This window comes from Anomaloglossus baeobatrachus, chromosome 3, assembly GCF_048569485.1.
Source record: "Anomaloglossus baeobatrachus isolate aAnoBae1 chromosome 3, aAnoBae1.hap1, whole genome shotgun sequence".
In the NCBI taxonomy this organism is placed as follows: domain Eukaryota; kingdom Metazoa; phylum Chordata; class Amphibia; order Anura; family Aromobatidae; genus Anomaloglossus; species Anomaloglossus baeobatrachus.
Window position 1 is genome coordinate 148246403 of NC_134355.1, and position 14945 is coordinate 148261347.

Sequence of the window (14945 nt, forward strand, 5' to 3'; positions counted from 1 at the left end):
CACAAAGACCAGGTCGTATTTGTAATACATAAACAATCTGGAGATAACACTCAACAAACCATAAACCTTATAGATACAAGTAAAAGTAAAAGTAAAAGTACCATCTTTTCAGTTAGCCATTAAAAGGTATCAACCACTGAGGACTCTCTGTTCTTTTAAACAATTTTTTTTTTCATAAACCTTATAGACATTGTGAACAGGAGTGGATATTCAGGTCTTCTGTCTTCTAGATCTTGAACATCTTGAACATTCTGGTTTCTCGGGCCCCTTTCTACAGATCATATACAGTTGAAACCAGAAGTTTACATACACTATTTAAAAAGACACATATGCATGTTTTTATCACTATCCGACATGAAATCACAATAAACCTTTCCCATTTAGGTCAATTAGGAACCAAAATTATTTATATTTGCCAATGTCATAATAAAAAGAGAGAGAGAGAATGTTTTAAGGCATTTTTATTACTTTCTACAAAGTCAAAAGTTTACATACACTAAAGGGTGCTTTACATGCTGCGACATCACTAATGATATATCATCGGGGGTCACAGTGTTTGTGACGCACATCGGGCGTCGTTAGCGACCTCACAGCGTGTGACAGCTAGGAGTGATGATCAACGATCGCAAAAACATCAAAAATCGTTGATCGTTGACACGTTGCTCCTTTTCATAATATCGTTGGTGGTGCATGCCGCTGGTTGTTCGTCGTTCCTGTGGCATCACACATCGCTATGTGTGACACCGCAGGAACGACGAACATCTACTTACCTGCGTCCACCGGCAATGAGGAAGGAAGGAGGGGGGCGGGATATTCCGCCCGCTCATCTCCGCCCCTCCGCTTCTATTGGACGGCTGCCGTGTGACGTCGCTGTGACGCCGCACGAACCGCCCCCTTAGAAACGAAGCAGTTTGCCGGACACAGCGACGTCGCAGGGAAGGTAAGTACGTGTGATGAGTGTAAGCAATGTTGTGCGCCACGGGCAGCGATTTGGCCGTGTCGCACAACCGACGGGGGCGGGTACACTCGATAGCGATATCGATAGCGATATCGCAGAGTGTAAAGTGCCCTTAAGAGTACTATAATTTTAAACAATATGGGACAGCCCATATGATGATGTCATGTCTTTTGAAGCTTATAATAGGTTTATTGACAACATTTGAGTTAGAGTCACATCTGTGGATGTAGTTTAATGCACACTTGAATCATACGGATTCTTTTTGTCATATCATGGGAAAGTCCAAAGAAATCAGCCAAGATCTCAGGAAAAAATTATGGACTTGCACAAGTCTGGTTCATCCTTGGGTAAAATCTCCAGATACCTGAAAGTGCCTTGTTCATCTGTACAAACATTAGTATGCAAGTACAAACAAATGGGAATGTTCAGCCATCATACTGCTCAGAAATGAATGTGCTTTGGTCAGACATGTGTATATCAACCCAAGAATAAAAGAAAAAGACCTTGTGAAGATGCTGGCAGAAGCAAGTAAGAGTGTGTCATTATCCACAGTGAAACAAGTATTGTGTGAACTTTGGCTGAATGTCCACTCTGCCATGAAGAAGCCATTTCTCCAAAAGAAACATAGAAAAGCCAGATTATTATTTGCAAATGCACACAGGAACAAAGACCTTAATTTTTAGAGACATGTCCTATGGTCTGACAAAACTAAAATTGAACTGTTTGGCCATAATGACGATCGTTCGTTTTGGAGGACAAAGGGAGAAGCTTTGAAGCCTAAGAACACCATCCATACTGTGAAGCACTGCGGTGGCAGCATCACGGTGTGGGGTTATTTTGCTGCAGGAGGGACTGGTGTACTTCACAGAATAGATGGTATCATAAGGAAAAAAGATTATTTGGCAATACTGAAGCAACCTCTCAAGACATCAGTCAGGAACTTAAAGGTTGGGTGGAAATGGGTGTTCCAAATGGACAATGAACTGAAGCTTACTGCCAAACTGGTTACAAAGGGGCTTAAAGATAACAGAGTCAATTTTTGGAGAGGCCATCACAAAACCCAGACCTCAATCTTATTGAAAATTTATTGGCAAAGCTGAAAAGGCAAGAGTGAGCAAGGTGACCTACAAACATGGCTCAGTTACACCAGTTCTGTGAGGAAGAATGGGCCCAAATTACTACCAACTATCCTGAGAAGCTTGCGGAATCAGATCCAAAACATTTGACCCAAGTCATACAGTTTAAGAACAATGGTACTAAATACTAATTACCGGTAAATGTATGCAAACCTTTTTACTTTGCAGAAAGTAATAAAAATGCATTTAATCATTTTTTCTCTCTCTCTCTCATTATTCTAGCAAAAACTGTGGAAAGAAAGCACACATAGGGTTTTAACCGATAGATATAGGTGCAGGGAATAGGACAGGTACTCACCTGCTTCAGTTGTGACAGGCACAACTCCTTGTCAGCATGGAATAAATGAATACAAAAATGGTCAGCTGCAGCCCCGATGTTGCAACAAGATGGGGGATGATCAAAAGAAATCGGGTTAAATGCTGCGCTAAAAACCACAATCCAAAGATATATCGTGAATTCCTTTTCTTTATTTTCACAGGTCAACGCGTTTCAAAGGCATCTCCACCTTCTTCATCAGGACAAAAGTCAGAAAGGAATAGCATAACACATGCTGCATGCAGAGGATACACATATACAACTGAAGTAGCCACGTCTACAGAGATTACGTCAGCTGTGATAAAGACTAATGGCAGAAGATGTAAACTGCCCAAGGCCAAAAAGACTAATGCACCTTTTACATCTTCTGCCATTAGTCTTCATCACAGCTGACGTAATCTCTGTAGACGGGGCTACTTCAGTTGTATATGTGTATCCTCTACATGCAGCATATGTTATGCTATTCCTTTCTGACTTTTGTCCTGATGAAGAAGGTGGAGAGCCTTTGAAACGCGTTGACCTGTGAAAATAAAGAAAAGGAATTCACGATATATCTTTGGATTGTGGTTTTTAGCGCAGCATTTAACCCGATTTCCTCTCTCATTATTCTGGCATTTGGCAAATATAAATAATTTTGTTAATCATAATTGACTTTAAAGGGAATGGTTTATTCTGATTTCATGTCAGATAGTGAGAAAACCATGCATATAGGTCTTTTTAGATAGTGTATGTAAACTTCTGTATGTTGACTATATGCAACAAACAAGGAGTTGAGTATTCCCTCTGGTTACAAAGAATACACAAGTAAGGCCTTGTGCGCACTGGGAAATGAAATTTCCTTGAGAAAATTCCGCATGCTCTCAAAGATTACCGCACCCGCGGTAAAAAAACGCCGGAAAACTGCATCAAAATCCGCATGCGTTTTTTTGCGTTTTGATGCGGTTTTGGTGCGGTTTTTGATGCGGATTTGCTGCGGAATTTCCGCAGGATGATCCATGCAGTTTGTAATGACGAAATCAATAAAGCTAGGTTAAAAAAAAAAAAAAAAGAAGATATGATGTCACTTTCTCTGACATTGATTCTCCATTTTCTAACCTCAGAGGGTATATTCTCCTATTTTGCGATGTCAGGCAATTCTATGACAATGCGGCTACACAGGCCATATTACCAGTTATTGTTGGTTACTGTGATCAGTCTTCTACGTCGTCGTCGCCAACAGGTAATTTATTTATATTTATTTTTTTTTAAAACACAAAAAAAATTTTTTTTTTACATGTGCTTTTTTTTTTTTTTTTTTTTTTAGGCAGAAAGAAGAAAAAAAATGTGGATACATCCCATACTAATGACACGTGACGAAAAAGGTCATTTTGGACTTCTTTATAGAGATTTAAGAAGGTAAGTGAACCATGTAATGTATGTAAATAAAGTTTTATTTTTTTATGTCTTAATTTTTATATCACTATGTATCTCTCACTTGCTTTAGCCATCCATCTATCTCAATATCTATCTATCCATTTATCTATCTATCCCTTATGTATCTATTTCTCTATCTATCTATCTATATCTCTATCTATCCCTCTATCTATCTATCCCTCTATCTATCCATCTATCTATCTCTATCTATCCCTCTATCTATCTATTAATCTTTTATTTATCTCTCCTTCTATCGATCCATCTATCGATGTAACCCTCTATCTATCTATCCTTCTCTGTAACCAAATCAAATCAAATCAAATAAGCTTTATTGGCAGGACCAAATACAAATTAGTTTTGCCAAAGCAAGTGTACATTAGGGGCTGGGGCTGTGGGGATGGTGGGTGCGGATTGTAGTAAGGATGGATGGGGCACATCCAGGGTGGGGACTGTGGGGGCTCTTCTAGGATGGGGGCTATGGAAGTCCATGGCTTATGATGGGGCATATCCACGGTGGGGACTGTGGTAACGGTGGATGGGGCATATCCAGGGTGGGGTCTAGGGGGCCACATCTGTGATGGGGGGCTATGGAAGTCCATGGCTTATGATGGGGCATATCCACGGTGGGGACTGTAGTAACGGTGGTTGGGGCATATCCAGGGTGGGGATTGGGGGGCCACATCTGTGATGGGGGGCTATGGAAGTCCATGACTTATCATAGTTCTCTTTCTGGAAGTCTATGACATTCGCTCACATACCGCGCTGCTATCTCCACTGCGCTCTCTTCTTCCCCCAGCAGGATATATATTTTCTCTTCCTCCTTCATGGAGCAGAAATCCGGGAAGAGATGGGAGAGTCTCCTGAAGTGAGTGTCCCTCACTTCTGAGTACTTGGTGCAGTGTAGCAGGATGTGGGTTTCATCCTCCAGGGCCTCCAGGTCACAGTGTTGGCACAGTCTGTCCTCCCTTGTAGCTCTGCTTGTGTCGGTCGGATTCGATGTCTAGACTGTGGGCACTGAGTCTATATCGGCTCATGGTTCTACGGTCTATATCTATCTATCATTATATCTTTCTAGCTGTATGAGCTATCTGTGTCTATCTCTATATGTATCCTTTATCTTTCTTTACACCTTTTTTTATTTGTTAAATGCTAGAAATTGCATTAATTTTTTTTACCATTATTTTTCAGTTTTCCAGAAAAATTTACCTCTTTTTGTCGCCTAACGATACCGGCCTTTGACCGACTACTAGCCTTGCTCCAGTCAGATATACAATATGAAAACACAAGATTAAGGAAATCTGTGTCTGCTGAGGAGCGGCTGCTCATCACCTTGCGGTAAGTAATTTTCAAAAAAGTATCATTCTTTTATTTTTGTTTTTTAAATCTAACATGATGTGACCATTCCATTTTGAAAAGCATACAATGTTTGTTATATATCTGTGTGTGTTTCTAATTTTTAATATTTTTATGTTTCAGATTTCTGGCCACAGGAGAGAGCTACACATCCCTGCACCTTCAATTTCGGGTTGGTAAATCAACCATCTCCGAAATTGTGAGGTGCACATGTGGCGTGATCTGGCAGAAATTGCAGCCCATTGTGATGCCTTCCCCTACCGAGGAGACTTGACTTCAGGTTGCAGCAGGCTTTCAAACTGTGGCCAACTTCCCCAACTGTATAGGTGCGGTCGATGGCAAACATGTAAGAGTGCAGAAGCCACCGCGATCAGGATCACTCTTCTTTAATTATAAGAAGTATTTTTCGGTGGTCCTCATGGCGGTGGCTGATGCACATTACAGATTTATTGCCATCGATGTCGGTGCTTATGGCAGTACGGGGGATTCACGGGTGCTGCGAACATCACAGATTGGACTGCAAATTCTTCAGGATTGCGGAACGCTCCCAGCCCCACAACCTTTGCCGGGCTCCACAGATCCAGTCCCCTTTGTGATGGTATCGGATGAGGCATTTCCTTTATTGCCAAACCTGCTGCGCCCATACCCACGAAGGGCACTGGATACCCGCCGGAGGATTTTTAATTATAGGCTGAGTCGTGCACGCAGATATGTGGAGTGCACCTTCGGAATCCTGACTAGTCAGTGGAGGATTCTACACACAACCATCCAGTTAAACACCAAAACCGTTGACACTGTGATAAAGGCCTGTTGTGTTCTCCACAACTATGTTAGAGAGTACAGCTCTCAGCAAGGTGAGGAAACACAACAGGCCGAATTACATCCAGTGAGCAACATGGTTTTTGGACGTCCATCAAACTCGGGTGTGTTGTTGCGAGAATCCTTCACTGACTACTTTATGAGTCCAGAAGGTGCCATGCACTGGCAATACTCCTGTGTTGGTGATGTGCAGCCGGATCAGCAGAGACCCATGGGACACGATTGACACCGAATGTGCCGCCCCCGTGCCAGCAGCCAGCGATGCTCTGATCTTGAAGGATGGATGTCACGGAACACCTTTGATCACCGGCTGCCGTCTTCACGTCTTGCAGCCAAAGAACACCATCTGCCACCTACCCAATGAACCAGGGCTACAACCCCGGCGTCTCTGGCCTTTGCATTTGACCTTCTCCTCCTATACACGTTAAAGGTCAAGTACTAATCTTCCCTCACTGGGCTGTTTACACCCCTAGGTGTCCGTTCTCCATCCACATGGTCCCGTACACTGTTGTGTTTGTCCTACCCTTGGTGGATTGACTGGTTTCTGGTCAGCTCTTTGTAACCGTGTGTGGGTTGCTGTTGTGCATGTCCCTTAGTGTGACAACCTGTCAAAGCCATGGCATCGCAGAAAGATTATAATGTAATTGAAATTTGTTAATGTTTTTGTCTTTTTTACAATGTATGGTTTGGTCCTTTGGATAACAAATTTATGCTCTTTTGTTCTAATAAAAATAATATTATAAAAAAAATGTTCACTTGTATTTTTGCAAACAAAATAATTTTTATTACATGCTTTACAACAGTACAAACAAAAAAGTGGCCTACCAGCCACACAAATAACCCAACAATCCACCCTACACATCACAAACACTGGTTGGAAATATAAGTATTTTAAAGAGAATTCAATTTGAAATCTGTAAAGTCGTGTTTTTATTATTTGACCCCTTTTTTTTTTTTCAAAAACAAACATAACACATATGACAGTGCTGTACAAAATTATTGGCACCCCTGCAATCCTGGCACAGAATAATCAGTTTACTCATGAAAATGTTTATCATCACAAAGTACTTAAGTTTATTATCTTAAAATCAATCTTCAATTTTCGAGAAGAAATTGAGTATTCTGTGACAGAATTGCAGGGGTGTCAATACTTTAGGCCACACTGTATCCATATGCAAATTTAAATTGGCAACTATAACAATGTAATTAACAAATTTAAAAACACCCAAAAAAAAAACAGTCACTCTAGCAACTGTGATATGGCCACCAAGCCACAGGAATACATGAAGGACAGACCTTTTTATGAAATTACGACATAGACCCTGGAGTCATCAGCATGTAGAAATTAAACTTTGTAAAGACCGGACCCAAATTTTTATGGAGAATTATTGTTGGACAGTGAAGCAGTGTTTTGAAAAATGCACACAGGACTGCTGAACCAGTCATGAATACAAATTTGACATCCCTGCAACAATCAAGACCCTGTCACACACACAGATAAATCTGCGGCAGATCTGAGGTTGCAGTGAAATTGTGGACAATCAGTGGCAGGTTTGTGGCTGTGTACACATGTAACAATATGCCCATGATTTCACTGCAACCACAGATCTGCCAAAGATTTATGTCTGTGTGTGACGGGGCCGTCACACTTGAGAGAGACTTGCCCAAGTCTCGTTTCACATCACCAGGCACGGCAACACACTCTCCTGACAGGAACAGATCGGCTGTATGTATTTCTATGCAGCTGAGACACTCCTGTCCGGAGAGTGTGTGGCCATGCCGGGTGCTGTGCTGACAGACTGGCGCAATTCTCTCGCCATTGTGACTCTTTGTCCGATTTGTACAAATTAACATAAAAATTTTAGAGTAATAAAAAAAAATTGGTACATACTTATGGATAGAGTGTCTATGGCTTTTTCCACAAAAAAAGTGCGGCCTTTATGTTATCATGTGTGATACATATCTGAGGTACATATATAATTATCACAACCTATATAATTCTTGGGTAAAATACCCAGAATTATAGTTGTCAGATTGGTTGGTCATTGAAGCCCTCTGTTGATTTAGAACATTGTTTTGGCCTACTTCAGCTGATTGATGTTGGGATTGGAAACTTGGTGTTGTTACACCAACATAACCTTGGTTTTGTTGACCCAGGGGCAAATTGTTTGGTTGGGATTGTTGCTGAATCATTGATCAGTATTATTTTGGTTACCAAATGCATTACAAATTACATTTACAATTTTGGCTAGAGTGGGATGGGGGGGGGGCCTTCAAAACCATCAAACAGTGCACAGCATGCAGCCATGCATGTGGACTGTGTTTGTTTGGTCATTTCTTACAGCCTGCTAGACAAGCTGGAAGCAAATGAATCACATTTATTTGCTTGGGAGGCTGATTTTTTTAAAAGGTTCAATGCCTCACAAGTCAGCTGATCACATTTCTCAGAGACAGTTGAAGATTTTGTAGTCTTCCCTTTTTTACGGAGCAATATGGTAGACCTTTCTTTATTCGCTACTGACGAAGATGGCATGCTGGTACATCGATTAGAAGCTGTGGCCGAACAATCGGTGTCCGGCCGTTCTTCAGAGGCTGACGGTTCCGGTGCAGTGGAGGGTAACTCCGAGCTGATGTTGCCAGCAGCTGCGGATCCGATGTCCTCCAAATTGTCGGTTGCCAAAGGTTGCATGTCACAGTCGGATTCTGTTTCAATAGTCACATTTGGCGCTTCCGGCATGATATTACCTTCAGTGCTAAGATTTCAAGGAGACAAATTTTGTATCAGATTTTTGGGAAAAAAAGTATATTTTATAAAAAATTACAAAGACAAATACTTACGGTCGTAATCTTAACCAGTGTTAAGGAACTGTAGTTCATCCTCAAACAATATTTTTTTGGAGGGCGCTGCTGATCCACTCAGGTTCGCCTTTGCCTGGTCTTTTTGAAATCTGTCTTTGACGGACCGCCATCGATTCCGAACGTCTTAATCTGTAAAGCAAAAATAAATTACTCAATTCTGTGAATAATAAAAATCCCAAAAAAAAAAAAAATAAAACGTTTAGCCCATTACCAATTTGAAACTGTAGATTTTTATCGGCCTCATCAAAGAGGGGAAATAGCTCTCTACAAATTTGGGTCCACCAATCATGTCTTTTATACTTGTTATGGTATTCTGCACACGCTGTATCCCACAATCCTGGTCTACATTCCACCTACAATTTTTTTAAAAAAAAGGAATTAAATCATATATACAAAAAAATCAAACACATGTGAGACGGTGTAAAATGGATAGATAAATCGGTAATTAATAGTCATAGATAGATGGATAGATAGATGAATAGATAAATAAAAGATAGATAGATAGATACATAAAGGATAGATAGAAGGATAGATATATAGAAGGATAGATAGATAGATACATAAAGGATAGAAAGAAGGATAGATAGATGGATAGATAGATGGATAGATAGATGGATAGATAGATAGATGCATAGATAGATGCATAGATAGATAGATAAAAGATAGATAGATAGATAGATAGATGGATAGATAGATGGATAGATAGATAGATAGATAGATAGATGCATAGATAGATAGATAAAAGATAGATAGATAGATAGATGGATAGATAGATGGATAGATAGAAGGATAGATAGAAGGATAGATAGAAGGATTGATAGATGGATAGATAGATGCATAGATAGATAGATGCATAGATAGATAGATAAAAGATAGAAGGATAGATAGATGGATGGATAGATACATGGATAGATAGATGGATAGATAGATAGATGCATAGATAGATAGATAAAAGATAGATAGATAGATAGATGGATAGATAGATGGATAGATAAATGGATAGATAGATGGATAGATAGATGGTGTTAGGGCCAGATGGACGGGCAGACCCGGGAGGTGGATCCACTGGGCCGAACTCCCCGATGAGAAAAGGAGTCCGGTAGCCGGAGCACTTTAGGTAGCAGGACAGTCCGTGCACTGGAACACAATGGAGAAGTCCCTGGGACCACGAGGTCACTGATGGTGGTCCGGGTGACGGAGCTCAGGTTCGGAAGCCGTGATGATGTCTGGCGGGGTCCGGAACCGTTGGAGCGAGATGACGGGTCACCGCAGGGAACCGAGATGGTACGGACTGTCAGGATGGCAGAAGGGCAGCGTTCGGGGTTCGAGATACAGCAGGACCGGATGGCGATGCAGGATCGGCTCTAGAAGACAGAGAGGTAAGTATCTCACAGAACACAAGGAGACCTGACTCCTAGCTTGGGAAAACACGAAGAACAGGCCCCGCTCCCTTGGACATTAACCCCCTTTATACCCTGTACCTGCATGCATCATTTCCTGTCAGTGGACACTGGCCCTTTAAGAAAGGGTCAGTGACCGCGCACGCGCCCTAACGCGCATGCGCGCGGCCCGGGTGCCAGAAGCCAGGGCAGGAAGCTGAGAGGAGGACACAGCAGAGCCGACCAGGGACTGGGAAGCTGACGGGCGCCGGGAGCGGGGACCAGGAGGCCTGGGAAGCGCGGGCACTGGAGGCTGGGGAGCGGGGAGCGTGGCAGGTGAGCCGGGGAGCGGAGCAGAGGACCCGGGGAGCGGAGCGGAGGACCCGGGGAGCGTGACAGTACCCCCCCCCACGACCCCCTCCCCGCAACCGGGACAGGAAGGCACGGATCAGAGGAGTGCCCACGTTCTCCCTGGGCTCCCAGGACCTATCCTCAGGACCATACCCTTCCCAGTCCACCAGGAAGAACTGTCGGCCTCGAACGGTCTTCATGGCCACGATATCCCTTACCGCATAGATGTCGTCCTCAGCAATAGGAGGGGGAGCCGGACTGGCGGCAGCGGAGAAGGGACCAAGGACAACCGGCTTGAGCAGAGACACGTGGAAGGAGTTGGGTATCCTCATCGTGGCCGGGAGCTGTAGTTTGTAGGAGACCTCATTGATCTTGCCGAGGATTGTAAACGGTCCGATGTAGCGAGGTCCCAGCTTGTAGGATGGTATCTTCAGTCGGATGTATTTGGAAGCAAGCCAGACGAGATCTCCCGGAGAGAAACACGGAGGATCCAGACGTCTCTTGTCCGCGTGTCTCTTCATCCGCAGGGATGCACGTGCAAGGGAGGCCTTAACTGAGTCCCAAATGGTTGTAAAGTCCCGGAGTACCGCATCAGCAGCAGGGATGTCCGAGGAAGAGGATACAGGCAATGGGACAGACGGCTGAAGTCCGTAGACGAAATGGAAGGGAGAACTGGAGGAGGACTCACTGACGTGGTGATTATGGGAGAATTCAGCCCAAGGAAGAAGCGTGGACCAATCGTCATGATGGGCATTGACGTAGTGACGTAAGAAAGAGGTCAATATCTGATTGACCCGTTCCACTTGGCCGTTTGACTGAGGATGGTAGGCCGAAGAAAAGTCCAGAGTCACTCCCAGATGTTTACAGAGAGCCCTCCAGAAGCGGGAGGTGAACTGAGTTCCTCTGTCGGACACTATGTGTGATGGAAAGCCATGCAAGCGGAAGATGTGATGTATATAGGCGTCCGCGAGTTCCTGGGCAGAGGGTAGTCCAGCCATAGGAACGAAATGGGCCATTTTAGAGAACCGATCCACCACGACCCATATGACCGTGTGTCCGGAGGACAATGGCAAGTCCGTAATAAAGTCCATCGCTATGTGTTGCCAGGGAAGTGAGGGTATGGGCAGAGGCAGAAGACGGCCATATGGCAGGTGTTTGGGAGTCTTGTTCCTGGCACAGGAGGAGCAGGCAGAGACAAAAGAGGCGACGTCCGTGCGAAGAGATGGCCACCAGTAATGACGTGCAATCGCACTCCATGTTCTCTTCTGACCTGCATGACCGGCTGTTTTCGAGGCATGACCCCAGTGTAACACTCTTTGCCTGTCAGTCTCAGAGACATAGGTCTTCCCAGGCGGTATCTGGGCCAGAGTGACAGGAGCCACCGCAATGATCTTACTAGGGCAGATGATGGGCTGGGATGTCTCCTCCTCCTGCTCCATGGGCATGAATGACCTGGACAAGGCATCAGCGCGTACATTCTTGTTCGCGGGTCGGAAATGGAGCTGGAAGTCGAACCGGGCAAAGAACAAGGACCACCTGGCTTGCCGTGGGTTCAGTCGCTGAGCCGTCCGCAGGTATTCCAGGTTTTTGTGGTCCGTGTAAATAATGACGGGGTACACTGCTCCTTCCAGAAGATAGCGCCATTCCTCCAGAGCCAGTTTGACTGCCAACAGCTCTCGGTCACCGATGGTGTAGTTGCGTTCAGGCGCTGAGAAGCTCTTGGAGAAAAAACCGCAAGTCACCTTCTTCCCGGAGGAGGACTTCTGCATGAGCACTGCTCCGGCTCCCGAGGAGGAGGCATCCACCTCCAAGGTGAACTGGCGGTTCAACTCTGGACGATGGAGTACAGGAGAGGAGGCAAAGGCTCGCTTTAGAGAGCCAAACGCGGCGTCGGCCGCAGATGACCAGTCCTTTGGATTAGCCCCCTTCTTGGTCAAGGCGGAAAGAGGAGCAGTCAGAGCCGAGAAGTGAGGAATAAACTGGCGGTAATAGTTGGCGAATCCCAGAAAGCGTTGGATTGCCTTCAGTCCAGAAGGAGGAGGCCAGTTGAGAACGGAAGAGACCTTCTTTGGATCCATCTGCAGTCCGGTATCGGTGATGAGGTAACCCAGGAAGGGGAGAGAAGACTGTTCGAAGACGCACTTCTCGTACTTGGCGTACAGACGATTCTCTCTCAGTCTTTGTAGAACCAGTTGCACGTTCTCTTGGTGGGTCTGGAGGTCCAGAGAGAAGACAAGGATGTCATCCAGATATACCACCACACAAACGTAGAGAAGGTCCCGGAAGACATCGTTCACTAATTCTTGGAAGACTGCGGGTGCGTTACACAGGCCGAAGGGCATCACGCAGTATTCATAGTGCCCATCGCGAGTGTTGAACGCGGTCTTCCATTCATCCCCTGAGCGGATACGGACAAGGTTGTAGGCACCCCGAAGATCCAACTTGGTGAACACACGAGCTCCTCTGAGCCGATCAAACAATTCGGGGATGAGCGGCAGGGGGTACTTGTTTTTTACGGTGATTAGGTTCAATCCCCGGTAGTCTATACATGGGCGTAGGTCGCCCTCTTTCTTCTTTACGAAGAAGAAGCCTGCTCCAGCAGGAGAGGAGGATCTCCGAATGAATCCCTTAGCCAGGCTCTCTGTGATGTACGTAGACATGGCCCTTGTTTCGGCTGGAGACAGTGGATATATCCGTCCTTGAGGTGGTGTAGTTCCCGGGAGCAGATCAATGGCACAATCGTAAGGACGATGTGGCGGAAGTACTTCGGACTCCTTCTTATCAAAGACGTCCACGAAGGACCAATAGGCTGAGGGCAGTCCCGGTAGGGACTCGGGAACCGGAGGTCGCCGGATAGGTTGTATGGTCTTCAGACAGTTCTCATGGCAAGAAGACCCCCATCGAGTGATATCGCCAGTGCCCCAGCTGACTGAAGGCTCGTGTGTCCGCAACCAAGGAAGGCCCAGCAGGATTTGATGTGACATATGTGGGAGGACGTAGAGAGCAATGTTCTCGGTGTGCAGAGCACCGATACGCAGTTCAAGCGGCTTGGTGATCCAGGAGATGGTGTCAGAGAGGGGTCTCCCATCCACAGAGGCAATCACAAGAGGTTTGGCGAGTGGAGTAACAGGCACCTGGTATTTGTCCACCGTGGCCTGCTGGATAAAATTGCCTGCTGCCCCAGAATCGAGGTACGCCTCAGCCGTAAACCGCGTCTTTCCAGTTGTTACTTGCACAGTCCATGTAACTGGGTCTGAGAGAGTCCCAGCACCTAGGGTGGCCTCTCCTACCAACCCTAGGCTTTGGAGTTTCCCGGCCTCTCTGGACAGGAGCGTAGCAGGTGTGTGCCCTCTCCGCAGTAGAAGCAGAGACCCTTGGCGAGCCGCTCTGCTCGGCGTTGTTCTGACTGTCGCACACGGTCGATCTGCATGGGCTCATGGATGGAGACACCAGAGGCCGTTGACTGGAGTACGGCGGGCTTCTGTGGAGGAGAGGAATGCCTTACCGGACGTCTCTCACGGGACACCTCTTTGGACCGCTCCTGAAAGCTTACGTCCACTCGAGTCGCTAGGGTAATCAGGGCGTCCAGGGTGGACGGTACATCACGTCCAGCTAGCTCATCTTTGATTCGACCCGAGAGTCCTTCCCAGAAGGCGGCGGTTAGGGCCTCGTTATTCCACCCGAGTTCTGAAGCCAAGGTGCGGAAACGGATGGCATATTGACCCACCGTCAGAGTCCCCTGACGTAACCGGAGAAGAGATGAAGCAGAGGCGGAGGCGCGTCCGGGTTCGTCAAAGGTGCTGCGAAAGGCCTGCAGGAACTCCTGGAGGTTCTTGGTCATAGGGTCCTCCTTCTCCCACAAAGGGTTCATCCACGCCAGTGCCTCGCCCTCTAGGTGAGACATGATGAAGGCGACCTTGGCTTGGTCGGAGGCAAACAAATGTGGCAGCTGCGTGAAATGGAGGGAGCATTGGTTTATAAACCCCCTGCAGGTCTTGGGATCTCCGGCGTACCGGGGTGGTGAGGCCAAACGCAGTCTGGAAGCATCCGAGGAGACTGCCACAGGAGCGGGGGCCGTGGATTGACTAGTGGAGACCCGGGGCGCTGAAGATGTAACCGAGGCTTGTAGTGTGTTCAAGTGGGCGTCCACGGAGGTCATAAAGTTCAGCATGCGGGTCTGGACTTCACGCTGGCGTTGGAGTTCCTCTTGCAAGGCCGCTAGTGCTTCGGCGGGATCCATGGCCTGTTCTTACTGTTAGGGCCAGATGGACGGGCAGACCCGGGAGGTGGATCCACTGGGCCGAACTCCCCGATGAGAAAAGGAGTCCGGTAGCCGGAGCACTTTAGGTAGCAGGACAGTC